Raw genomic sequence first — 25627 nt, forward strand, 5'->3', positions numbered from 1 at the left:
TAAATAGTGCCCAAGCATGGAACACAAGAAGCCTGCATGGCACTGGACATGAAATGGAAAACACAAGCACCTTTGGTGATAGGCAGAAGTGCAGGTAGGGTAAAGGGCAGAGAAGTATAAGAGTCAATAGAAAGCACTGACATGTCCATTCAATGGGGGAAACAACTGCTTGTAGCTGGGACCCCCAATGAGAAAGTTACTTTTCCAACCAAAAGTACCTTAAAATATCCCCTATTTATTCTTTAGTCAGAGCACTGAAACAGGACACAGATTAGAGAATAGACAAAGCCAGAGCAACAAAGGCAACTCTAACCTGGGTTAGAGCAGACAGCTATAATTCTGTAGAACTTGTGGCAGGAAGGAAACTTCCTTACAAATACAGCAATGAAGACCATATTTTAAGAGACCTTCCAGGAGGTGTGAAAGCAGAAACCAAAACGAACTTTAGACAAGAAAGAAAAACCTTACTGGTTTACTATCATGTAATCAAGAATATCATGGAAAAGGATCAGCAGGAAAAAAGTCAATGTTCTACTGAATATCCATGCACAAATTAACGATATAAATTCATGGATTGATTATGAATGTATATAGTGGGCTTTTTCAAAGTTGAACCCACAGAGCATGCAACTGGAAAGTGCAGAGGACAATGTAATTACAAAAATCTTTTTAATTAAAGATTTTTTAATTACAAAAATCTTTTTAATTAACAAAATGTTAAAGTGCTATCCATAACTAATTTGGCCTTCTTTTTGAGCCATCACCTGCTGTTACGGAGAAAATGTTATACTATTCGTACTCTTAACCAATCTCCATTTAAACAACCAGCTGAATTAACCAGCACCCTCCATTCCGTCTCCTCACCATACGGTTTCCTGTGATATGCAGAGTACTCACAGGTTACAGGCTTCTGTCTGGGATGTCTACACAGTGTCTGTTTTCAAAAGTCAATTGTGTCCCCAAATCTATTTATGACCACCTTATGTATTATTTTAGTTATGTAATATAATTAATCACACTACAAAATAGGGGAAAAAACAACTGTGAAGATAAAGAGTTGTCTGTACAAAAACTAAATTGAATGCTTTGAACAGACTTAAAGTGAGTTTCCTTTAACAATGATTTCAATTGAGTGTCAAGGCAATTGTAAGGTTTTTTTTTTAACTTAAAAAAAAACTAAGATTCTATCTCAAAATTCTTTGCAAGCAGCTTAAGGAGTTATTGACCTAGTAAAAAAATACAATTAGAAATTGTAGACAAAGCATGATAGGTTTAATTAATGCTAGAAATAAGAACTCTAATTGGAAGACCAATATATGAAGAAAGGATGTTGGCCCCACATTAAAAGAATGCTGTATGAATATACATTAACAGTAAATTAAAATAAAATGTTTAAGATATATACAAATATAAATATAATTATTTATCATTCTTTGTTTTAACCATTATTAAAAAAAATTGGTTCTGATCACATCTGATATATTGCCTTTCACTGTAACTAAATGTTCAATCTACCTTACACTTTACCTCAGTACTATAATTTAAACAGCTGCTTTAGGAAGTTCGGAGGATCCTGGGAAGATAGCGGCATAGGAGGATGGTGGGCTCACCGCACGTCCTGCTGATCACTTAGATTCCACCTACACCTGCCTAAATAACCCAGAAAACAGCGAGAAGAATAGCAGAACAGAGTCTCAGGAGCCAAGCGCAGAGGAGAGGCCCACGGAGGAGGGTAGGAAGGGCGGCGAGGCGGTGCGCACTACACGGACTGGCGGGAGGGAGCCAGGGTGGAGGGGCGGCCCGCCGGCCAAGCAGAGCCCCTGAGTCTGGCAATAGCGGAGGGGCCAGACGGAGTGTGTTCTAACAGCAAGCGGGACTTAACATCTGGAAGGTTATAAGTTAACAGCTCTGCTCGGAGAGCAGAGCGGGAAGGCTGGAGGACAACGGGAGGGAGAGTTGCTGAGACCTGGGACAACAGAGCTCAGTTTGGCGGGGAACAAAGGCGCTCGCCAGCACCATCTCCCTCGCCCATCCCCCAGCCAAAATCCCAAAGGGAACCGGTTCCTGCCAGGGAACTTGCCTGCACCGCAAACACACCCAACACTGTACTTCTGCGGATCCATCCTTCTGGCGGCGGGTCTGACTCCCTCCTGGTGCCACAGGGCTTCTCCTGAAGCGGATCTCCAAAGGAAAAGTGAGCTGAGCCTGCCCCTCCCGCCCCTGTGCACCTTGCTGATCCACGCCAGCTAATAGGCCAGATTCCCAGCACCACAAGCCTGGCAGTGTGCAAGTAGCCCAGACAGGCCACGCCACCCCACAGTGAATCCTGCCCCTAGGAGAGGGGAAGAGAAAGCACACACCAGTCTGACTGTGGCCCCAGCGGTGGGCTGGGGACAGACATCAGGTGTGACTGTGGCCCTGCCCACCAACGCAAGTTATTCAAGACAGCACAGTGGAAGTGCCCCGCAGTTCGGCACCACTCCAGGAACTATCCAAAATGACAAAACAGAAGAATTCCCCTCAAAAAAACGTCCAGGAAATAACAACAGCTAACGAACTGATCAAAAACGACTTAAACAATATAAAAGAAAGTGAATTTAGAATAATAGTCATAAAATTAATCACTGGTCTTGAAAACAGTATAAAGGACAGCAGAGAATCTCTTGCTACAGAGATCAAGGGACTAAGGAACAGCCAGGAGGAGATAAAAAATGCTATCAATGAGCTGCAAAATAAAATGGAGACAACCACGGCTCAGATTGAAGAGGCAGAGGACAGAATAGGTGAACTAGAAGATAAAATTATGGAAAAAGAGGAAGCTGAGAAAAAGGTAAAAAAATCCAGGAGTATGAGGGGAAAATTAGAGAACTAAGTGATGCACTAAAGACAAATAATCTACGCATAATTGGTATTCCAGAGGAGGAAGAGAGAGGGAAAGGTGCTGAAGGTGTACTTGAAGAAATAATAGCTGAGAACTTCCCTGATCTGGGAAAGGAAAAAGACATTGAAATCCAAGAGGCACAGAGAACTCCCTTCAGACGTAATTTGAATCGACTTTCTGCACAACATATCATAGTCAAACTGGCAAAATACAAGGATAAAGAGAAAATTCTGAAAGCAGCTAGAGATAAACATGCTCTAACATATAAAGGGAGACCTATAAGACTCGTGACTGATCTCTCTACTGAAACTTGGCAGGCCAGAAAGGAATGGCAGGAGATCTTCAATGTGATGAACAGAAAAAATATGCAGCCGAGAATCCTTTATCCAGCAAGTCTGTCATTCAGAATAGAAGGAGAGATAAAGGTCTTCCCAAACAAACAAAAACTGAAGGAATTCGTCACCACGAAACCAGCCCTACAAGAGATCCTAAGGGGGATCCTGTGAGACAAAGTACCAGAGACATCGCTACAAGCATGAAACCTACGGACATCACAATGACTCTAAACCCGTATCTTTCTATAATAACACTGAATGTAAATGGACTAAATGTGCCAACCAAAAGACATAGGGTATCATAATGGGTAAAAAAACAAGACCCATCTATTTGCTGTCTACAGGAGACTCATTTTAGACCTGAGGACACCTTCAGATTGAGAGTGAGGGGATGGAGAACTATTTATCATGCTACTGGAAGTCAAAAGAAAGCTAGAGTAGCCATACTTATATCAGACAAACTAGACTTTAAATTAAAGGCTGTAACAAGAGATGAAGACGGGCATTATATAATAATCACAGGGTCTATCCATCAAGAAGAGCTAACAATTATAAATGTCTATGCACCTAATACGGGAGCCCCCAAATATATAAAACAATTACAAACATAAGCAACCTTATTGATAAGAATGTGGTAATTGCAGGGGACTTTAGTACCCCACTTACAACAATGGATAGGTCATCTGGACACAGGATCCATAAAGAAACAAGGGCCCTGAATGATACATTGGATTGGATGGACTTGACACATATATTTAGAACTCTGCATCCCAAAGCAACAGAATATACTTTCTTCTCGAGTGCACATGGAACATTCTCCAAGATGGATCACATACTGGGTCACAAAACAGCACTTCATAAATTTACAAGAATTGAAATTATACCATGCATACTTTCAGACCACAATGCTATGAAGCTTGAAATCAACCACAGGAAAAAGTCTGGAAAACCTCCAAAAGCATAGAGGTTAAAGAACACCCTACTAAAGAATGAATGGGTCAACCAGGCAATTAGAGAAGAAATTAAAAAATATATGGAAACAAATGAAAATGAAAATACAACAATCCAAACGCTTTGGGATGCAGCGAAGGCAGTCCTGAGAGGAAAATACATTGCAATCCAGGCCTATCTCAAGAAACAAGAAAAATTCCAAATACAAAATCTAACAGCACACCTAAAGGAAATAGAAGCAGAACAGCAAAGACACCCCAAACCCAGCAGAAGAAGAGAAATAATAAAGATCAGAGCAGAAATAAACAATATAGAATCTAAAAAAATTGTACAGCAGATCAACGAAACCAAGAGTTGGTTTTTTAAAAAAAAATAAACAAAATTGATAAACCTCTAGCCAGGCTTCTCAAAAGGAAAGGGGAGATGACCCAAATAGATAAAATCATGAATGAAAATGGAATTATTGCAACCAATCCCTCAAAAATACAAGCAATTATCAGGGAATACTATGAAAAATTATATGCCAACAAACTGGAAAACCCGGAAGAAATGGACATATTCCTAAGCACCCACACACTTCCAAAACTCAAACAGGAAGAAATAGAAAGCTTGAACAGACCCATAACCAGCAAAGAAACTGAATCAGTCATCAAAAATCTCCCAACAAATATGAGTCCAGGACCAGATGGCTTCCCAGGGGAGTTCTACCAGACGTTTAAAGCAGAGATAATACCTATCCTTCTCAAGCTATTCCAAAAAATAGAAAGGGAAGGAAAACTTCCAGACTCATTCTACGAAGCCAGTATTACTTTGATTCCTAAACCAGACAGAGACCCAGTAAAAAAAGAGAACTACAGGCCAATATCCCTGATGAATATGGATGCAAAAATTCTCAATAAGATACTAGCAAATCGAATTCAACAACATATAAAAAGAATTATTCCCCATGATCAAGTGGGATTCATTCCTGGGATGCAGGGCTGGTTCATCATTCACAAATCAATCAACGTGATACATCACGTTAATAAAAGAGAAGATAAGAACTGTATGATCCTGTCAATCGATGCAGAAAAGGCCTTTGACAAAATTCAGCAATGTTTCTAAATAAAAACCCTCGAGAAAGTTGGGATAGAAGGAACATACTTAAAGATCATAAAAGCCATTTATGAAAAGCCCACAGCTAACATCATCCTCAATGGGGAAAAACTGAGAGCTTTTTCCCTGAGATCAGGAACACGACAGGGATGTCCACTCTCACCACTATTGTTTAACATAGTGTTGGAAGTTCTAGCATCAGCAATCAGACAACAAAAGGAAATCAAAGGCATCAAAATTGGCAAAGATGAAGTCAAGCTTTCACTTTTTGCAGATGACATGATATTATACATGGAAAACCCGAAAGACTCCACCAAAAGTCTGCTAGAACTGATAAATGAATTTAGCAAAGTTGCGGGATACAAAATCAATGTACAGAAATCAGTTGCATTCTTATACACTAATAATGAAGCAACAGAAAGACAAATAAAGAAACTGATTCCATTCACAATTGCACCAAGAAGCATAAAATACCTAGGAATAAATCTAACCAAAGATGTCAAAGATCTGTATGCTGAAAACTACAGAAAGCTTATGAAGGAAATTGAAGAAGATATAAAGAAATGGAAAAACATTCCGTGCTCATGGGTTAGAAGAATAAATATTGTTAAATATTGTTAAAATGTCAATACTATCCTTTAGAAAATACTCATACCCTGACAGCTTTCCCTCTTCCTCTACTGGCACCCAGCCCTCCCCAGCGTCTGATGGGGTTTGGGGGCAGTCATCTGGCCTTGTGTCAGTCCTTTCATATGCATTGCCTGGCACCCACTGGTTTGTAGTAACATCTCATTTCCCTGTCACCATGTGTCTTTCTGGCCTCTTGATGCTAAAGTACCATGCTGGCCACTTCTTTTACCTCCAGTAATGCTCCCAGGTAGGTCTTGCCAATGCCCTTTTGTTTTTCAGCCCTGGCTGGCTGCATACCCCAGAGTGTGCTCCTTTACCATTCAGCCCCCTGCCCAGTGGTCTGCCCCAACATCTGCTGTAATGATTCTGATTCTCACCTCAGCAAACCTGCTGCATGATAAGTGAGCTGCTGCATATTGGCTTGTAGAGCACAATGCTCCTTCACAGTCCCCAGTCCCACTAAGAGCACAGGGGCAGAACCCTGAGTCTGCAGGGCTACTCTGAAGTCCTCAGTCTCTCAACACCAAAGTGCAGAACTAACTGTGGAAATGCCTTTCTTACACACATTTATGTTTCCCTTCCTCTTTTTATTTTCCTTTGCCCATCTTTACCCTAGCCAGGACAGAGGCAGACATTTCTTTTCTCATATCATCTTTTCCTTCTTCCCAATTCCAGTCTCTCTGCACTATAGAAGAGCCTCATGAGCTGGGCCCTCTAGGTTTGTCTTCTCTATACCTACGGGGCAGATACAATAATTTAATGGACCTTCTCACTCCTCAGTGTCTGCTTTCATACCCATTGTCTCACCAGTTTCCTATGCTGAAGTCATAAACCTACTGTGCCTTAAGAATAACATCCTATAATGAGACAGACTTAGAGGGGAAGAGAAGATGTATTATTATAATATCTGTGAAGACATACATTTATTTGTTTTTATATATTTACTCATTCCAGAGTGAGGAGTCAAGCAGTTCCAACTAATATTTTTGTTTTTATAATAAATTCTTCTCTACTTCTAGCTAAAGATTAATATCTGCTATTTCTAGAAAGATGTCTGGACTGGACAATACAGTGAGGATGCTAATGCAAGAAACGACAAAACTGAGTCAGGTGCACCTCCCACAGAATCATCTGATCAAGACATATTTGGTTTAGGTCTGTTTCACAAGGAGTATCATATCTGGACTTCAGAAGGCTTTGTTAAAAGGACAGCTGTATTTAGCACATCTCTAGCTGGGCCCTGTGCTCCTGGAATAAGGGAAGAATGGTTTGCTGGCTGAGGCAGACATAAATGGCTAAGACGGTGTTTAAGGGCACAAGAATATTAAAACAGGAAGAAATATTTTACTGTGAACCTTCAAACCAGCAGACAATAAAAACAGCAATATGACAACGTTTGCCACTACCTAGTATTCCTAGAATTCCCTTCTTACGGTCTGCTAATGCACAAATGTGGCCAGCAACAAACCCACACTGGAATCTCAGGCTATTCTCTCTAAAGAGTGATCCCCAGCAGGTCTTTTTAAAGCTCCCACTGACATGTAAGCTCAGACAACTCTCTGTGGAGACTCAAACCTATGAATTTTCCTAGAGAAAAGTAAATTTTAATCTTTCATGTTTTCCTTAGGACTATCGGTCTTGGAAGGAAAAGTTAATCTTCTCTGCTCTCAATACAATCTGGTTAATTGATCTACAGTGGGAAGGAAGGACTCTGTTTCCATTAAAATTGGAATGAAAAGCTGGCAGTCAAGTGCATGCAGAAACTACTGGACCTTGACACATCTGACAGATAAATGGCAGCCTGGTGGCAGATCAAGCCAGGTGGGAATGCCTAGATAGGGTGGGATCTACTAGGTGGAGTACTAGGCAAAGAAGACTTGGGGTTTAGAGGCAAAGACTACTGCCACAGGTTCATTGTGTCTTAAGATATCTTTGATGCAATTCTCCGGGCAAAAAGACTTCTGAATATTTAGACTGTTTCAATATTAACCACATTCTTATTTTCAGGGCCCAAAGCATAAAAGCTGAAATTTAATTTTGGTCACTGTCAAATTATTTGATATGAGAACTTCCAAAGACTGGACTTAGAACTGCTTTTATGTTAGCTAGCTGGCTAAACCTTTATAACAATGATCAAAATCCAAGATTAATATGGTGACAGTGAACAATCTCCCCTCCTCTGGTTAACTGAAATTCATGCTTCTGGATTTGGTTTGCTGAAAGCTTAATTTTCTTGGAGCAAAATCATTCCTGGAAAATCTTTATATATTCCACTTAAATGTGCCTGAAAATGTTTCTCTTTTTGCAATGGGGTCTTTCATAAGAAGATAATCTCTGAGTCCAGGCTGTGGGAAGGGCAACTTTAGTGATGAAGTGACCCTAAACAGTATTTAGAAAGAATGCTGATTTTGCCCTCAAAAAGCATAGACCTAAGGAAGGAAGCTGTTAACAGGAGTGAAATTAAACACACATTCAGTTTCCAAGTTCAGAGCAATCATAAGGAGCAGTGAAGCCCCTGAGTGATTTCCTCACTTACGATGAAGACAAATAAAGAAATCTGGCATGACAGGACATAGGTAAGGCCACTCAGGCTCTTCTCTTCTGGGACAGTACAACTGGATCACAGATGAAACTCCTCCATACCTTTACTGACACTTGGCACCATCAACTTCCTATGGTTATCTAGTTTCCTGTGTCAATAACTAGACTGAAGTTAACTTTTAAGCATACACTTAATACAGATTTTCTTTATCTGAAAACAATTTGTAAAAAGTCACTAATTCTCTGAATATACACCAAATGGAATGCTTTTTGGAACTTATGTGTTTTTCCTGACAGAACTAATATACCTACCATACAACATCCTTTATTTCATACGGGATGTTCATAGCACAATTATAGTGAAAGTAACTTCATGAATTTGTGTGTCAACCTTGCGCAGGGGCCATGCTAACCTTCTCTGTGTCATTCCAATTTTAGTACATGGGCTGCTGAAACAAGGACCATAATGAAAGTAATTTAAACAAAATCTATTTCAGGGCTTCATTTTATTTCCTTTGTTAGCCAAATGATTCTCTCTGGAAGTATCTACTGTGTCCTGATTGTCTAATTCTACCAGATCTTCATTTGTTAATGCTGATCATGTGACTCAAAGCAGTTTTCCAACATCACTTCCAACAGCTTCATGAATTCTAGCCTTGTAAGACCTAAATGTTTAATAATTTTGGTGATGAGAAGTAGGAAAGATAATATTTAAGAGCAGGACTCTGGAACCAGATTGCCTGGGGTCTACTCTTGGTTCTACCGTTTCTAGGCAACATACCCTTGGGAAAATTACTGAAGTCTCTGTGTCTCAGTTTCCTCATCTGTAAAATGGAAAAATACGGATAACTCTATCTCATTGGGTTGTTGTGAGGGCTAAATGCAAAGCATTTATAGCAGTGCTTCACATACGATCAACACTATATGGGTGTTGACTATCATCATCATCACCATCATCATCATCAAAGTCTGAGGTGTAGAGAATCTTTAGCAGCAAGACTGCAAGTATGCATAAGTCATGGGAACTTTTGACACCAAAAGGGTAAATGAGACATAAAGTAAATAAATGAGGAAAGTAATGTTTCTCTATCAGGAAATTGTTATAATCTAGCTATTTCTATTTCTTTAAACTCTTCTCTTAATCTTGAGTCCCCATAAACAGGATAATTAGTGATTTACGCTTGGCTCATTTAAGAGTTAGGCTTTTTCAGAAAAAGTTTAATTCAGTGGAGTCCCATCCTAATTGTAACTAAATGGGCATCTATCGAACTAAATTTTATGCTATTTTTCTTCATGCCCCCTTGCAGTGCTTCTCAATCTTTTCACAAAAGAACACATAACTAGATTGAACTAATATATACCACTTCACCCCCTCCCAATCCCATATTCTGAAGTCTTGGTTATAGTGTAAAATGGCCTCTCTGATCAAGAAATTTCCTTGAAGTCTCCTGTTTCACCTTTAAAATCACGTACATTTTACTTTATAGTCTGTAATATGTACACATCATTTTAATATAAAAATAATTTTTAAATTATCATCAATACAACTTGTTTATTTTGTCCTCAACATCCTAAAGTAAAACCGTTACTCTCTGAAAGCATATCACATTCATCTGTTTATTCTATAGCTTTGCTAACTTTTTTCATGTATCTAGTAAGTGTGGACAAATGACAATAGTGGAGACACAGATTAATGGAAAGTCAAGTTACCACCATTACTATTTATCCGGTGGTGAATTACCTAAATATCAGGAGAAAGTGTGAACCAATGACTTCATGTTAACAAATAAGTAAAATAACGAAAAAGACCAACTCACCTCACAGAGCTGCCTCTTGCTAATAATACCCACTGCTTTTAGTTGCCTAATCTTCAACACTTATCTAAATGTTAGGAACATGAGCTAGGGCGGTATGAGGTTTAACTGTTGTCTGCAAGTGGACACATCAGTATGAAGATTAAACATGCCCATAAAGTATACATAGATAATGCATTTGTCCAAAACCAAAATCACCACAATTATGCACAAATATCTGTATTTTAGAATGTGTCTACTACTAGAAATACATATTAATGAACAGATCATGTTTTGGGGCACAACTGTCTCCACAAAAAATCCAGCAGTATATTTTAACAGACTTTGATCTTTTAAAATCTGATTTTCATATTTTGACCACTTCTTTGTGGAGGAAGTAATATGATATTTAGCTGCATACACACCAACAATACCTATTTATGTTTTTTGATGATGTTTTACAATGTTAATGTATGTCTGAACATTGGATACATTTTGAACTAAATATGTTTACAATTAAAATTTTGGTACTACATTTTGAGTAGTTTTGGTTTAACTATATTTTAAATTATATGTGATCTTTCCTCTCCCCATTTATACCTTAGTTAATCGAGAGCTTGGAGATCCTGAAGTCTATAGTAGGGTTTTCAACAGGCAGCATCTTAGAAACTTTCAATTTGTTTTTTTAACTAAGCAGAAATGGAACGGCAGTCTTAAGCACTTGGGTAGCTTTTACTATCTTTTATACAACATAGTTCTGTGCATGCATAGGTGGACAGTGTAAATACAGTTTTTCTATTGCAGTCATAAATGGAACTAAAACGCTTAGTTTGGAATTTGTTGTTTTTTGTTTTTCGCTTTTTAGTTTGGAATTGTTTAAAATTTTTTTTTTAATGTTTATTTAGTTTTGAGAAAGACAGAGCAGGGGTCAGGGAGGGGCAGAGAGAGGAGGAGACAGAATCTGAAGCAGGCTCAAGGCTACAAACTGTTGGCAAACAGCCCAACGTGGGGCTCAAACTCACGAACCAGGAGACCATGACCTGAGCTGAAGTCGGACGCTTAACCAACTGAGCCATCCATGTGCTGTTTGGAATTCTTAAAGAAGAAAATCTCCCAGGAAGTGCACACACTACTATTCTTTACAAGTAGATGGAGAAATAACATTAAGTTTTCTCTTTTTTCATGAAATTTTTTGTCTTTTTTATTTTTATTGCTTAAATATTAGTTAACATATAGTGCAACACTGGTTTCAGGAATAGAATTCAGTGATTCATCACTTACAAATGCCCTCCTTAATACCCATCACCCATTTGCCCATCCCCCACCTACTTCCCTCCATCTGCCCTCAGTTTGTTCTTTCATGAAACAAAAATTAATGTTTATTTTTGAGAGAGAAACAGAGTGTGAATGGAGGAAGGAGACACAGAACTCAAAGCAGGCTCCAGGTTCTGAGCTGTCAACACAAAGCCTGACACAGGGCTTGAACTCATGGACTGCAAGATCACAATTGGAGCCAAAGTTAGACACTTAACCAACTGAGCCACCCAGGAGCCCTTGTTCTCTGTCTTTAAGAGTCTCTCATAGTTTGTTTCCCTCTCTCTACCCCACCCCACCGCCCACATATGTTCATCTGTTTAGATTCCACAAATGAATGAAATGATATGGCATTTGTCTTTCTCTGACTGGCTTATTTTGCTTAGCATAATACACTCTAACTCCATCCACATTGTTGCAAATGGCAAGATTTCATTCTTTTTGATGGTTGAGTAATATTCCATGGGATATATATACCACATCTTCTTTATCCATTCATCAATTAACATTTGGGTTCTCTCCATAGTTTGGCTATTATTGATAATTCTGCTATATAAACATTGGGGTGCATGAACCCCTTTGAATCTGTGTTTTCATATCCTTTTGATAAATACCTAGTAGTGCAATTGCTGGATCACAGGATAGTTCTATTTTCAGTTTTCTGAGAAACTTCCATACTGTTCACCAAAGTGGCTGCACCAGTTTGCATTCCCACCAACACTTCAAAAGGGCTCCCCTTTCTCTACATCCTTGCCAACACCTGTTGTTTCTTATGTTGTTAATTTTAAGCCATTCTGACAGGTGTGAGGTATCTCATTGTGATTTTGATTTGTAGTTTCCTGGTGATAATGTGATGCATCATCCATTTCTTAATTAGGTTATTTGCTTTTTAGGTGTGTTTTTGATAAGTTCTTTATAGATTTTACCTATATCTTATAAAGGGTTATATGAACATTTATAAAAGCTAACCTTTTCATGAAATTTTAAGGAAAATATTTTAATAAAAAATATGAATGCTGTGGTATATAAGTTAGCCCTTTCTCCATGTCTCCGTACTGTTAACATCAGAGTAGTATTGAAATAATGAATACACTGTTAATGAACTCAAGAAAATAGAAGTGTTAGTATCTGACCCTGACCTTGTTTCTAGTACACCTGTGCTGAGATGACCTGTTGTTATTCAACCAGCTAATCATTTCTTTTGTTCAAATCACTGTGTTTTTACTCACTGGGGCTAATCTACACAGCCATCTGGTATTTGATAGATAATTGCCTGTTCCAAATCCCACGAGTCTGAAAGTCATCTTCAGGGGAAACTGAACTAGATACATTCTTCCCAGGTAAAGCAACTACCAAAGTCAAGAGGGAACTCTTGGAGGGAAACTAAATTATAACTTTCAATTGGAATGCAGATTTTGCCCCATGTTACAGTGAACCTAGAATTTATATAGGAAATGATGGTTCTGATACTCTGTAGTGTGACTTAGCCTAGAATCTGCTTCCACTTCCCTGGGCAACCTTGTCTCCTGCCAGTCCAACTGACACAGCATCTCCAGGGATGAGGCTCACAAAACTGTAGTTCTACAAGCTCTCAGGTGATTCTAACGTATATTCTAGACCCTGTGGATAAACTAGTCAACAGCACACAGTCCCTTTCCTGCATAGATAATATTTAAGGATTATGTTTATATTATAATCACTATTTTTCTGAGGATAAAAGAAGTACATGCTTACTGCAGAAAACTTGAAAAATACAGAGAAGTCTAAAGATAAGCCCAGAACCATACCATCCAATAATAACCACAGTTAATGTTCTATATAAACCTGCAAACACTTCTTTTTCCAAAAAGTAAGATTACACAATACAAGGAAGTCAGTGGTCTTTTTCTCACTTACCAACACATCATCAAGAGCTTTCAATGGGACAGTGTCTTTTTATTGATTTGTAAACTCTTTACAATTAATGATTTAATTTTAATGTTTATTTATTTTGAGAGAAGGCAGCGGGGTGGGTGGTGTGTGTGTGAGAGAAAATCCCAAGCAGGGTCCACACTGTCAACACACAGCTCAATGTGGGGCTTGATCTCACAAATTGTGATCATGACCTGAGCTGAAATCAAGAGTCAGACACTTAACTGAGCCACCTAGGCGCCCTGTAGTTAATGATTTTAAAATGCTCTTCTCAGTTACTTTGGGTCATTCAATGTATACTGCATCCAAGTCTGCCCAAGCCTAATCTACCTTTGGTATTTACTCTCTCAGAAGGATCCCAAGGACTGTCTCTTGGGCTCCAAATGAGCAAAGAAGCTCTCACAAAGCCCTGCATCTCCATGAAAGGGTGATCTAAAGATTGTCCTCAATCCATCCCTTCAAGGCACTCTGCTGCACAGGCTTTTTTTTCTTCTTCTTCTTTTTTTTTTTTTTTTTTTTAAGAGAGAGAGTGTGTGAAAGTGGGGGGAGGGGAGGGAGGGAGAGGCAGAGAGAGAGAGAGAGAAAGAGAATGAATGAATGAATGAATGAATGAATCTTAAGCAGGCTCCATGCTCAGCGCAGAGCCCAATGCAGGGTTCAATCCCACAATTCTGGGATCATGACCTGAGCTGAAATCAAGAGTTGGACGCTCAACCAACTGAGCCAGCCAAGCACCCCATGCTCTGCTGCTTTTGACCCTTTTAGGAGTGATATGAAAATATGCTATATAAACAGATGTTCTTTATAATAAGCCTGCAGTCTTCTCAGGTATTCAGTAAAAATACAGAAAAGTGACTTTTAAAAGAAACAAGTAGAGTTTCATGAAATTTAATTTTAATAAGCACCTTATATCCCTCATATCAATGGCTGTAATGTTAATTTTTGCCATTATATGAATATAAAAGCACAAAAAATCTTTTCCCAGAAGATACTGTGCATTCCCCATCTACATTGCTTTGTACTTTTTTTCAATATGGTACCCTGGTTGGATACATTAACTGTCTCCCATATAGACTTTAAAATACAGATAGTCCCTGACATAGGATCATTCAACTTAAGAGTTTTCTATTTTATAATGGTATGAAAGTGATAAGCATTATAGTAGAAATCACACTTTGAATTGTGATCTTTTCCCATGCTAACAGTATGAGGTACTGTACTCTTGTGATGCTGGACAGAGACCTGCAGATTCCAGGCAGCCAGGCAATCACTAAGGAAAACAATCAATACACTTATAAATACTTTTCACTTTCAGTAAAGTATTTCATAAATTACATGAGATAGTCAACACTTTATTTTGAAATAGGCTTTATGCTAGATGATTTTGCCCAACCATAGGCTACGTAAGTGTCTGACCACGTTTAAGGTAGGCTGGGATAAGCTATGATTGTTGGCAGGTTAGGTGTATTAAATGCATTTTCAACTTATGGTATTTTCAACTTATGATGGGCTTAACAAGACCTAAACCCACTGTGGAGATCGGTATATTTGTTATTAACGGTATTTTCCAAAGAAATAATACTTGTATTGTGAACACTTAAGGTTAGCAAAAGAAATGGCTCTCACAAGAACCCTGTAATATATCCAGGGTTGTCACACTTAGCCGCAAAACCTTGTTATATTCACAAGTTTATCAGCAATGCCAACACGGTGCCTGATGCACAGGAGTCATTAAGACCTGAACTATTAGGTTAAAGGTCTTGACCACAAATGTGGCCAGTAAGTTGACAGAGTAAGGATGCTCCCAAACCCAGGACTCTCACTAGAAATTTGGTGTTCCTTGTCTTATATCACACTGCTTCTTGCTGGCCTCCTAAGCTCCAACACAAAGCTCTTTCATTCTCACAGGCTACTGGGTCTTCACTGTTCAGCTCAGGGACTTGCCAGTTGTTCACGGTATCAGGATTTCCACACATGGCTCATAAACTGGCTGGGTTAAGGATTGTGTTAAATCACTGGTGTATTCCATTACCTGAACTAGCCTTTAAAGGAGCCAAGAAACTCTTCATGGTGTTACATCAAGTCAGGGAGAAATCCTTGCCCCTGCCACCCATGCTGTGACTTGACACTTGGCCTTGTCTGCTGAAATGATTAAAATTATTCTTGCCACATATAAAAAGGCACTAAATATAGTTCATGCAGAGGTAGGCACATAAAGATGGTTTTGCTGGCCGTTCTATAAATTAATGTGATTTGAGAGATCAATTCTAGCACAGAAAAAGGGAAAGGAGAATTATAAAGAGATAAATTAAGCATCTCTGATTGGAAGTCACAAGATGAAACCCAGGTAAGGGTAACTAGTAACAGGCAAAATCCTTGCTTCGAATAGTGACAAAACTGAAAATCAGGAACTTGAGGCTGAAACACATAGCTGTCAAAGAACAAGTCTCTGGTGTGGGACAGACTGGGGCCTTTGCCAGCAGCCTGAGCTTTAGAAACCTGGCAGCCAGTGTTAATGGGACTCAGAGGGAAGCAAAAGGTGAGAGTTGAGGAAGGTCTACCTGGTGTCAAAATTCTCCAGATTTCTTAGATCCAGGCCACTTAACCTTACCCTTCCACCCTTCAGGGAGGCAAAGGGCTGAAATATGCTTCCTCTCTCACAGTCTACTAGGCTGCAGTTGTTATTCCTTTTAATTTGGTTTCTGGTACAGAAAGGTTTGGGGATCAGAGCAAGCAGCACTGTGAGCTCCTGTATGATGGTCCCCAGGGCAGAGTTGCGGGTGGCCTGACTAGGGCAAACAGCATCTCCTTCCCCCATCCCTCCAATGTCAACCATGACAGATGTTACTACGTATAATTTTCTGCTCTCCTTAACCTCTTTGTTTCCTGGAATATGTAATGAATTTAGGAGCAATTTAGCCATTGGTGTAAGCCATCATTGATGTAAGCCATCACTGGTGTAAGTGGTGTAAACACTGTGCCATCCCAGGGAATCATATGTGGTTCCCACACCTCTCCTGGCTGTTACCTACCACATTGCCTCTTCCCTACTGGATGGAGAAGATAGATAATTGCCACTTTACATAACAATTTACTCTAAGAGGAGGGGAGGGAGGAAAAGGAAAGCAAGGCAATAAGCCAGTAGCCCATCTCAGAAATAGGGTTCCCCTGACCTCAGCCTTCTGAATCTCTTTCCCTCATGAATATTTATGTGCCTTGGCACTCTCTGGGGGATGGCAGCTGAGAGGCTCAAGACTGTGGCAGGTAGAAACAGAACTAACAGGCAAGCATTGGAAAGCAGGCAATAACCATTAAATCCAAGTTTCTTGGATGCAGGATGGACTTCTGACCAAAATCTAGGTGAGGTGGGGGAAACACTCAGCCCCAGATGTTACTATAATGCCTACAATACCTTTTGGAAACCACATTCCCAGCCAACTGTTTCATATGCTTCCAGAAATAAACAGAATGCAGCTGGGAGCTCTGAGCTGTGCTACTCTGCAAATCATTTAACTGCATACAAATGATAGCTATTATACAGCCAGGATCCCCCAGGGAAATAATTTCTATTCCCAACTTCTCTTATAACCTGATGAGTCAGTTGAGGTCAGCTGGTTGGAGCACTGTGCTAAAGAAGCCAAGGGCTCAGAAAAGCTTCTTCGGCAGACCTGCTTCCTTCAGACTACATCCAGTGATACTAAGGTCTGTCTTACAAATATGCGTTGGACCTAAAGGAGCCTAACAGAAAGCACTAATGGTTCTAGAAGCCAGAACCCACTACCAGAGAAAAAAGTTAGGAACAAAGTATGACCTGAAACCAACTTTAGGAATCAGAGTCATTGTCATGACTGTATAGTAAGATCATTCTTCATCTTGGTCTGCTTATCAAGCTGTCTGGTATCAAGTTCTTTTCTCTGCCTGTAACAGTTCCCCTTCTCTTGTAGGTTCAGTTTCTAATCCACAATAGTTAAAAACAAAATAATAAAGTTAACAACATCATCTAATCAGAGTCCATAAGGATCTAAGTGAGGAAGAACTTTTTGATAATAGACATCTCCTCGATCCTTGGTCCAAAGCTTTGTAGCAGGATACTAAAAATGAAGAGACTTACCTTTTTATTTAGTTTTTCAAATTTTTATTTAAATTTTAGTTAATATACAGTGCAATATTGGTTTCAGGAGAATTCAGTGATTCATCACTTACAACACCCAGTGCTCATCATAACAAGTGTCCTCCTTAATATCCATCACCCATCTAGCCTGTCCCCCACCTATGTCTCTCCATCTACTCTCAGTTTGTTCTCTAAGAGTCTCTCATGGTTTATTTCCCTCTCTCTTCTCTCCCCTCCGTATGTTCACCTGTTTTTTTCTTAAATTCCACATATGAGTGAAATGATATGGCATTTGTCTTTCTCTGACGGGCTTATTTTGCTTAGCATAATACATTCTAGTTCCAACCACATTGTTGCAAATGTTAAGATTTCATTCTTTTTGATGGTTGAGTAATATTCCATGGGATAGATATACCACATCTTTATCCATTCATCAGTCACTGGACATCTGCGTTCTCTCCATAGCTTGGCTACTGTTGATAATGCTGCTATAAACATCAGGGTGCATGAACCCCTGTGAATCTGTATTTTTGTATCCTTTTGGTAAATGCCTTGTGGTGCAATTGCTGGATTGTAGGGTAGTTCTATTTTTAACTCAATACTGTTGTCCAGAGTGGCTGCTCCAGTTTGCATTCCCACCAACAGTGCAAGAGTGTTCCCCTTTCTCCACATCCTCACCAACACCTGTTGTTTGTGTTGTTAATTTTAATCATTCAGACTGACAGATGTGAAGTGGTATCTCATTGTGATTTTGATTTCTATTTCCCTGATGATGAGTAATGTTGAGCATCTTTTCATGTGTCTGTTAGCCATCTGGATGTCTTCTGTGGAAAAGTATCTACTCGTAAGACTTACCTTTTGTGTATTTAGTTCCTAATAAAAAGTTTGTGGGATTCAATGCTCCCCAAGTAGAGCTATTTCATAGTCTTTCTTAAGTACCATTCAGTTTAGATTTAGAATTCATTAAAATCTTCCAGTTTACTCTTTTTTGTTGTATGTGTAGCAGTAACATAATTGTTAATGTATGAATATGACCAGTCTCACCTCCACCACCTACACCCCAGGGTTCCAAGCCTGCCTTTTTGACTCCTGGCTTTTTGTTATGCTGATTCAGAAAATGGGTCCAGCACCTGGAGGCTCTCAGCAAGGTCACACATGTTTGAGAATCGTTCTTTTGTTGGGAGTTAGCAGGGAGACCGAAAGAATAGCATTGGTGGAGTGGATGCCATGAGTGCTGGGTATTGTGAGGGATTATAGATGGCAAGACAGGATTTTGTCAAGTCTTGTAAAAGGTGAAAAGTACACTCTCTCACCTTTAACATTTGCTTGAGGAAATAAAGATTTTAGTTGCTTTCAGTCCTATTTTTCTGAACAGCTATTTCTCTGAACATGTCACTGCATAAAATCAGGACCAAATGGGCCCCAGTTATATTAAGGTTTCATCTTTTTGTTTTTCTCTAATACAATTAATAATAGCTAACATTTACTTAGCACTTACCAAGTGTCATTCATTTATTCAATACATATTAGCTGAACGCCTACTATGTTCTAGGTACCACTGTATGCACTGAGGAAACAATAAAAAAAATAGGCCATAAAAGATCTTGGACTTCATGAAGTTTATTTTCCAATGGAAGTAAACAGATAATGAATAAACAAGACCTGAAGAGTGATAGGTAGCTACATGAGAGCAATTAAACAATGTTTCTTTGAGGATCTTCAGCTGGAATCTGATAGTGTGAAGAAGCTATCATGTGAGGATCAGTGGACAAGTATTCTAGGAAGCAGAAATAGCTTGTATACAAGCGCCAATGTCAGCAGGTACTGGGGAGTGTGTAAAAAAAATCCATGCAGTTGAATGGAAAGGGCAAGACTGTATAAAATGACATTCAAGGTGGAGGCACAGGCCAGATTATGCAGGGCTATGCAGGCTTGGGTGAGGAGCTTGGGTTTTATGGAGTGTGCCAAAATTCAGAAGTCACTGGAGGATTTTAAGCAAGGAAGTGGTAAGATTGTGGTAAGAATTTTAAAAGACCATATTGGCTTTTATATAGAAAATAGCTTTCAGGGGGGCAGGTTGAAAGCAGCAAGGTCAGGTAGGAGGCCATTCATTACAAGGGCTCAAGTGATAGCATGTAGCCTTAATGTCAGATACCAATCCTTTGCATGCACATAGTTCATTAAATCCTCAAGCAGACCTCCACAGAGTAGAACTTGGCATGACTGACCCAGATACTTAAGAAGTGGCCAAGATGGCTGGGCCGAGTGACTTGCAAACAGCAGGCCAACAAGTCCTCAAAGTCAATGGAGGTTTGAAGGCACAGCCAGGTTACCAGTGACAGCAAGGCATCATCAACTGAGTAGATCCACCCTGGGAGAAGCCCCATCAGTTTTTCTATAATGGAAAGCATTCAAAGGTGACAGCCCAAAGCTACCAGCCCAGCCATACTCTAATTAAAGGGACTTGGCTCCAGGGTCCAAGGCTAAAATATTTTTAACCTGTGCCTGGAACAACAATGTTCAAACACTCTGGAATGTAGTCCTAGGGCTCAGGGACTTGAAGGAACTCAGAATGGAAACTAGGTCTTGTTTGGTCTTGATGGCAGAATGGAGCATCCAGGGGAAGCCCTTTTCCCAACTACCTTCCTGAAACTTCTCCTCCTATGACAAAGACCTAAATCTACAGTTAAAGCCACGGTACACCTTTTAGATACCTTCACCCTTTCACTGCTTTAGTTTTCACAAAAACCTCAGCTTCCTGCTGACACTGCTGTTTAAATGTTAAATGAGTGACACCAACTAAAAGTGAACAGAAGTTAATTACTAAGGAAGTCCAAGCTTCGTATGTTAATTGGTGTTAAGGAAAGTTACCATGTTCTCCAAGTCATAAAGTTGGGAGTAACTATTAGTTTGTGTCTTTTCTTTCTCTTCATTCCTCCTTTTCTGTACCATCCCCCCATCCCTATATCTCTCTCCCACCCTCTCCCTTACCCTCTTTCCTTTCATCCCTTGTCCCCTTTCCTTAAGTCAACAGTAAGTAAGTCAATCACGCTAGAAAAAGCTTCCCTTCAATCTAGGATTACAGATATTATACCTGTTTAAATGGATGTGGAGAAATAAGGTATTAAGTTGGGTAAATTCTGAGGCCTACCCTGAAATCTGCTTTTGCTCACAGTTATAGTTCATGTAAACTCTAAATTTAAAAAATTCTCACAAATGATATCTGTCAACCTTCCAATGCTCCAACTAATATTTATTCCTTTCTTCAATAAACAGAAGATAGAAATTAAGTGGAAAAGAACATGGGCTGGCAAGCCAAAGATCAGAATTGTATTCTTACAATGAGAACTTGAGTAAAGCTCTGGAGTCCTTTAGACCTTTGTGTCTTGGTTTATGTAACAAGGGAGCCAGACCAGAGTGCTCCCTAAATTCAATTCAGTGTGAGGAATTTAGATAATGCATGAAAAGACACTAGGGTAAACCACTAAGGAAAATGCTTTCTTGTTTGCTAAAATTGCAGAAACAACCTAGAATAAAAATGGAGTATTGTTTTAGATCCAAATCCAACTCTTGGTATGAGATGGTTTATGAATTGGAATCACACATGTTCCTACAATTTCATGTCCAAATCTACTAACAAAGCAAAACCAAGCAGTTGTTGTTTCCTCATATGATTCCACTGAATGGTGTCAGCTCTTCTTCTCCCACCAGATCCACTTTCCAGGACCCTTTCCTCCTGCATCATGGAGTTCTGGGAACTCCTAACTCCACTAGCAAACACTATGATTTCCCTGCATGTTAGACCCACATTATGTTGAAGACTTTGACCTGAATCTGTGACCCACCTAAGGTGAAGTGGGCCCTAAAGCAAGCCCATTAGCCCCAGATGCCTTCTGCCTCAGGCTGGCCATAAAGCAGCCAGCTGTCCTTATAAGCATATACTATAGTAGGAGAACAGTGCAAAGCCTACCACAGATCACTATAGTTCTTGAAAGCTATTAACAGAGAAGGTGATTGTGAATCAGGAATTTTCTGTTTGATATCCTGGCTCTCCCATTTTTCTCAACATGCATTCACACTTGTAGTGATAGCAGAAACAAAACTACTATTTCTGTGTCTTTGTTGATCTTCCCAAATAAAATGGAACAAAACAAATACACAGATTGAAGAGTAAGTCAGAAAAAAGTGGAAAGTGGAAGCAGAATGAAGACATTCAGAGTATCAATTAAAGGAAAGAGGCCCTAGAGCCACAATGCTTGAATCTGAATACCAGCTCTGCCTCTGTTTGGGTAAGTCATTTAACTTCTCTGTGACTGTGCTTCCTCATGGAGATAACAACAGTACCCATTCATGGGGCTGTTGTGAAATTAAGTTAACAAGAACATGTGGAACAGTGCCTGGCCCCACGTTAGAGCCATGTGAGTGTTAATGATCACTATCACTATTATCATCATCATGGGTTTTTCAAAATTGAATGCAAACTTTTGGTTCTACTCTTGGAAAGAATTACACCAGAAATATGTCAAGTAAGGTACAAGAACTCTCAATGATTAGGTAGTTGAAGGGGTGGATCCCCTTGAACAGATGGAGGAAAATAGAGCATGGATAAATGCAGCCAAGGAGAACTGAGAGAATTGCACAGGTGTATAAATGCTTTTAAATATCTAAATCCCAGGAAAATGAGCTGTGGGAATTTACCTAACTTAATTAAGAAAACTAGAATAAAAACGAATGTACAGGTGGAAAATCACAAAGTATGTCATAGTGATGAGTTCCTACTCATCACTGTCAACTGGTAAGATAAGTGACATATGGAACACCTTACTACTGGATTAAATAGAAAATCACAGAAGACAATCTATCAGAAATAGCAGGATGTCACAAGTGAGTATCTGGGGAGAAAATGAATGCAATCTAGGTAGAATGTAAGTGATATGTCTGCATTTTTGCCATCCTTTTCCAGGTGATTCCTCACATGCTCTAACAGATACAGCACAACCGTTAACTCTCTATATATGGGAAAGGCTGATGGTATTTATGGCATTTACAGTCTGGTAAACATATTTACAGGCTGAGCTCTATTCTCCTGTGTTAGCCAACTATTCACAAGCTCTGATTAGTAGCTGGTTGACATCAGCCAGCTGTGGAAAAGGTCAACAGGAGATAGTAACCACAGACATTAGCCCTATGACATCATCTCGCAAAGCTGCCTATTTACTGAATTAATTCTCCTGCCCCTTATTCTTGAGATACTCAGTTTTTCAAGTACTACAGGAAGAGAGATAGTGCTCTCTCATTTCCTTCCATACACATTGCACACACTTGGATTTAGGAAAGGGTGACATGCCAAAGTATCCACAATTTGCTTTGCATGGTTGAATTATGGACAATTATGGACCTACTGGCTTTATAGCATTTTTCAATTACCTATGAAAAATAGGTCACTTTTGCGATGTTAAAAAAAAAAAAAAGAACTAAAAGTTTGTTTCTCTAGGCCAATCTACTTCACGTCTAAACAATCTCTAAGATATATGAGGTACAACAGAGAGAAATGTAGAGGGAAGAACTGACTGTGTGTGTGTGTGAGTTTTAATCTTTACAGGGAGTTGACAAGACTCACAGGATTAAGAGGATTAAAGGACAAAACCTATTTGCAAATGCCTAGTCCAGTACCTGGCATATGGTACATAGGATTTGCTCCCAAAATATGAGTTTAGGGGCACCTGGGTGGCTCAGTCGATTGAGCATCCAAGTTCAGCTCAGGTCATGATATCACGGCTCATGAGTTTGAGCCCTGTGTCAGGCTCTGTGCTGAGAGCTAGGACCCTGGAGCCTGCTTAGGATTCTGTGTCTCTGTCTCTCTCCATGCCTCCCCTGCTCATGCTCTGTCTTTCCCTCTCTCAAAAGTAAATAAACATTTTTTTTTTTTTATAAAAAGGATGGGTTTAGTTCTTCAATCTAAAGAGACTACATGCTCAAAAGGTCCATGTTACTGCCTCCAGTGCTGGCACCAACCAGCCTTCTGACAGACTCACAGTGCCCAGGACAGGCTAATTGTTCATCCAAGAACAAAGAAAGGACCTCATTCACCTGGCTTACACACACTCAGAGAAAGGTATATTCAATGGGGGTACACTGGCATCATTCTAATTGAATGGCTCAAATCCTCAAAGTTAGTGACTACAATAATGGACACTTACTATATTCTTTAATGCAGAAAAAAGTACAATCTAAAATAGTTCTGTCTGAGGCATCATCCAGAAGGTTTTGTTGTTCTCGTTTTGAAGAGTATTCTTATTCAAAATGCCACTCCTTGCATGGCTCTTAAGCCCAGGCTCATGATCACATGGTCTAAAATGGGTTTAATCTTCTCTAAGTGAGAAAAGTATGTCAAGTAAGAACTTGAAACTGAGTATGAGTTTACTTTGCCTAAAATAAGACCTTTGTTGAAAGGTCTTTATTTTTAAAGAAATAAATATATACAAAAAAGGTAACTCATCTTCTATAATTTTTCAACCACTCTTCCAAATACTGTTATAGTCAAATAGAAATTTTGGGTGGATACTGGAGAAGATGGTGGCATAGGAGGATGCTGGGCTCACCTCATCCTGCTGATCACTTAGATTCCACTCACATCTGCCTAAATAACCCAGAAAACCACCAGAAGACTAGCAGAATGGACTCTCCAGAGCCAAGCGTAGACAGGCCCAAAGAAGAGGGTAGGAAGGGCAGTGAGGCAGTGTGTGCTACACAGACTGGTGGGAGAGGCCTGGGAGGTGGAGGGGCAGCCCGCCCAGCAACGCGGGATCCCCGAGGCTGGTTTGCAAAAGTGGAGGGGCTGGACTGCATGAGTTCTGAAAGCCAGAGGGACTTAACATCTGGAATGTTTTAAGTCAACAGCTCTGCTCGGAGAGTGGGAGGGCAAGAGGACACTGGGAGGGAGAGGTGTTGAGCCCTGGAAGACAAAGCTCAGCTCGGTGGGGAACAAAGGCGCTGGCCAGTGCCATCTCCCTCTCCCATCCCCCAGCCAAAACCCCAAAGGGAACCAGTTCACCAAACTTGCTTGCACCGCACAAACACCCAACGCCGTGCTTCTGTGGATCCATCCCTCCGACAGGTCAGCCTTCCTCCCGGCCAGATCCCATCAAAGCAGTACCACAAGCCCGGCAGTGTGCAAGTAGCCCAGACAGGGGCCACACCACTCCACAGTGAGTCCTGCCCCTGGGAGGGGGTAGATAAGGTACACACCAGTCTGACTGTGGCCCCAGCGGTGGGCTGGGTACAGACATCAGGTCTGACTGTGGCCCTGCTCACCAATGCAAATTACACCAGACAGCACAGGGGAAGTGCCCTGCAGTTCTGTGCCACCCCAGGGACTATCCCAAAGGATGAAACGGAAGAATTCTCCTCAAAAGAAACTCCAGGAAGTAGCGACAGCTAACGAATTGATCAAAAACGATTTAAGCATTATAACAGAAGAAGAATTTAGAATAAGAGTTGTAAAATTAATTGCTGGGCTTGAAAAAAGTACAGATGACAGCAGAGAATCTATTGCTACAGAGATCAAGGGACTAAGAAATAGTTATGAGGAGGTAAAAAAAAATGCTATAAATGAGGTGCAAAATAAAATGGAGGTGACCACAGCTCGGAGTGAAGAGGCAGAGGAGAGAATAGGTGAATTAGAAGGTAAAATTACGGAAAAAGAGGAAGCTGAGAAAAAGATAAAAAAAATCCAGGAGTATGAGGGGAGAATCAGAGAACTAAGTGATGCAATCAAACACAACAATATCCGTATAACAGGAATTCCAGAAGAGGAAAAGAGAGAGAAAGGGGCTGAAGGTGTACATGAAGAAATCATAGCTGAGAACTTCCCTGATCTGGGGAAGGAAAAAGACATTGAAATCCAAGAGGCACAGAGAACACCCTTCAGACGTAACCTGAATCTATCTTCTGCACGACATATCATAGTGGAAGTGGCAAAATACAAAGATAAAGAGAAAATTCGGAAAGCAGCTAGGGATAAACATGCTCTAACATATAAAGGGAGACCAATAAGACTAGTGAC

At 39.9% G+C, this 25627-nt stretch overlaps 1 protein-coding gene and 1 non-coding gene across 5 annotated transcripts in view; both read right to left on the reverse strand.

Annotated features, from left to right (window-relative positions):
- Positions 1–25627, reverse strand: part of TMEM108 (transmembrane protein 108) — a 364474-nt gene that overhangs the window by 205458 nt on the left and 133389 nt on the right. The gene's annotated exons all lie outside the window — the stretch shown is intronic.
- LOC123576233 lies at positions 8789–8896 on the reverse strand. Its single transcript, XR_006701253.1, has one exon. It is a non-coding gene; the product is annotated as a U6 spliceosomal RNA (small nuclear RNA).

Source organism: Leopardus geoffroyi, chromosome C2 (genome assembly GCF_018350155.1).
Source record: "Leopardus geoffroyi isolate Oge1 chromosome C2, O.geoffroyi_Oge1_pat1.0, whole genome shotgun sequence".
NCBI classification, from domain to species: domain Eukaryota; kingdom Metazoa; phylum Chordata; class Mammalia; order Carnivora; family Felidae; genus Leopardus; species Leopardus geoffroyi.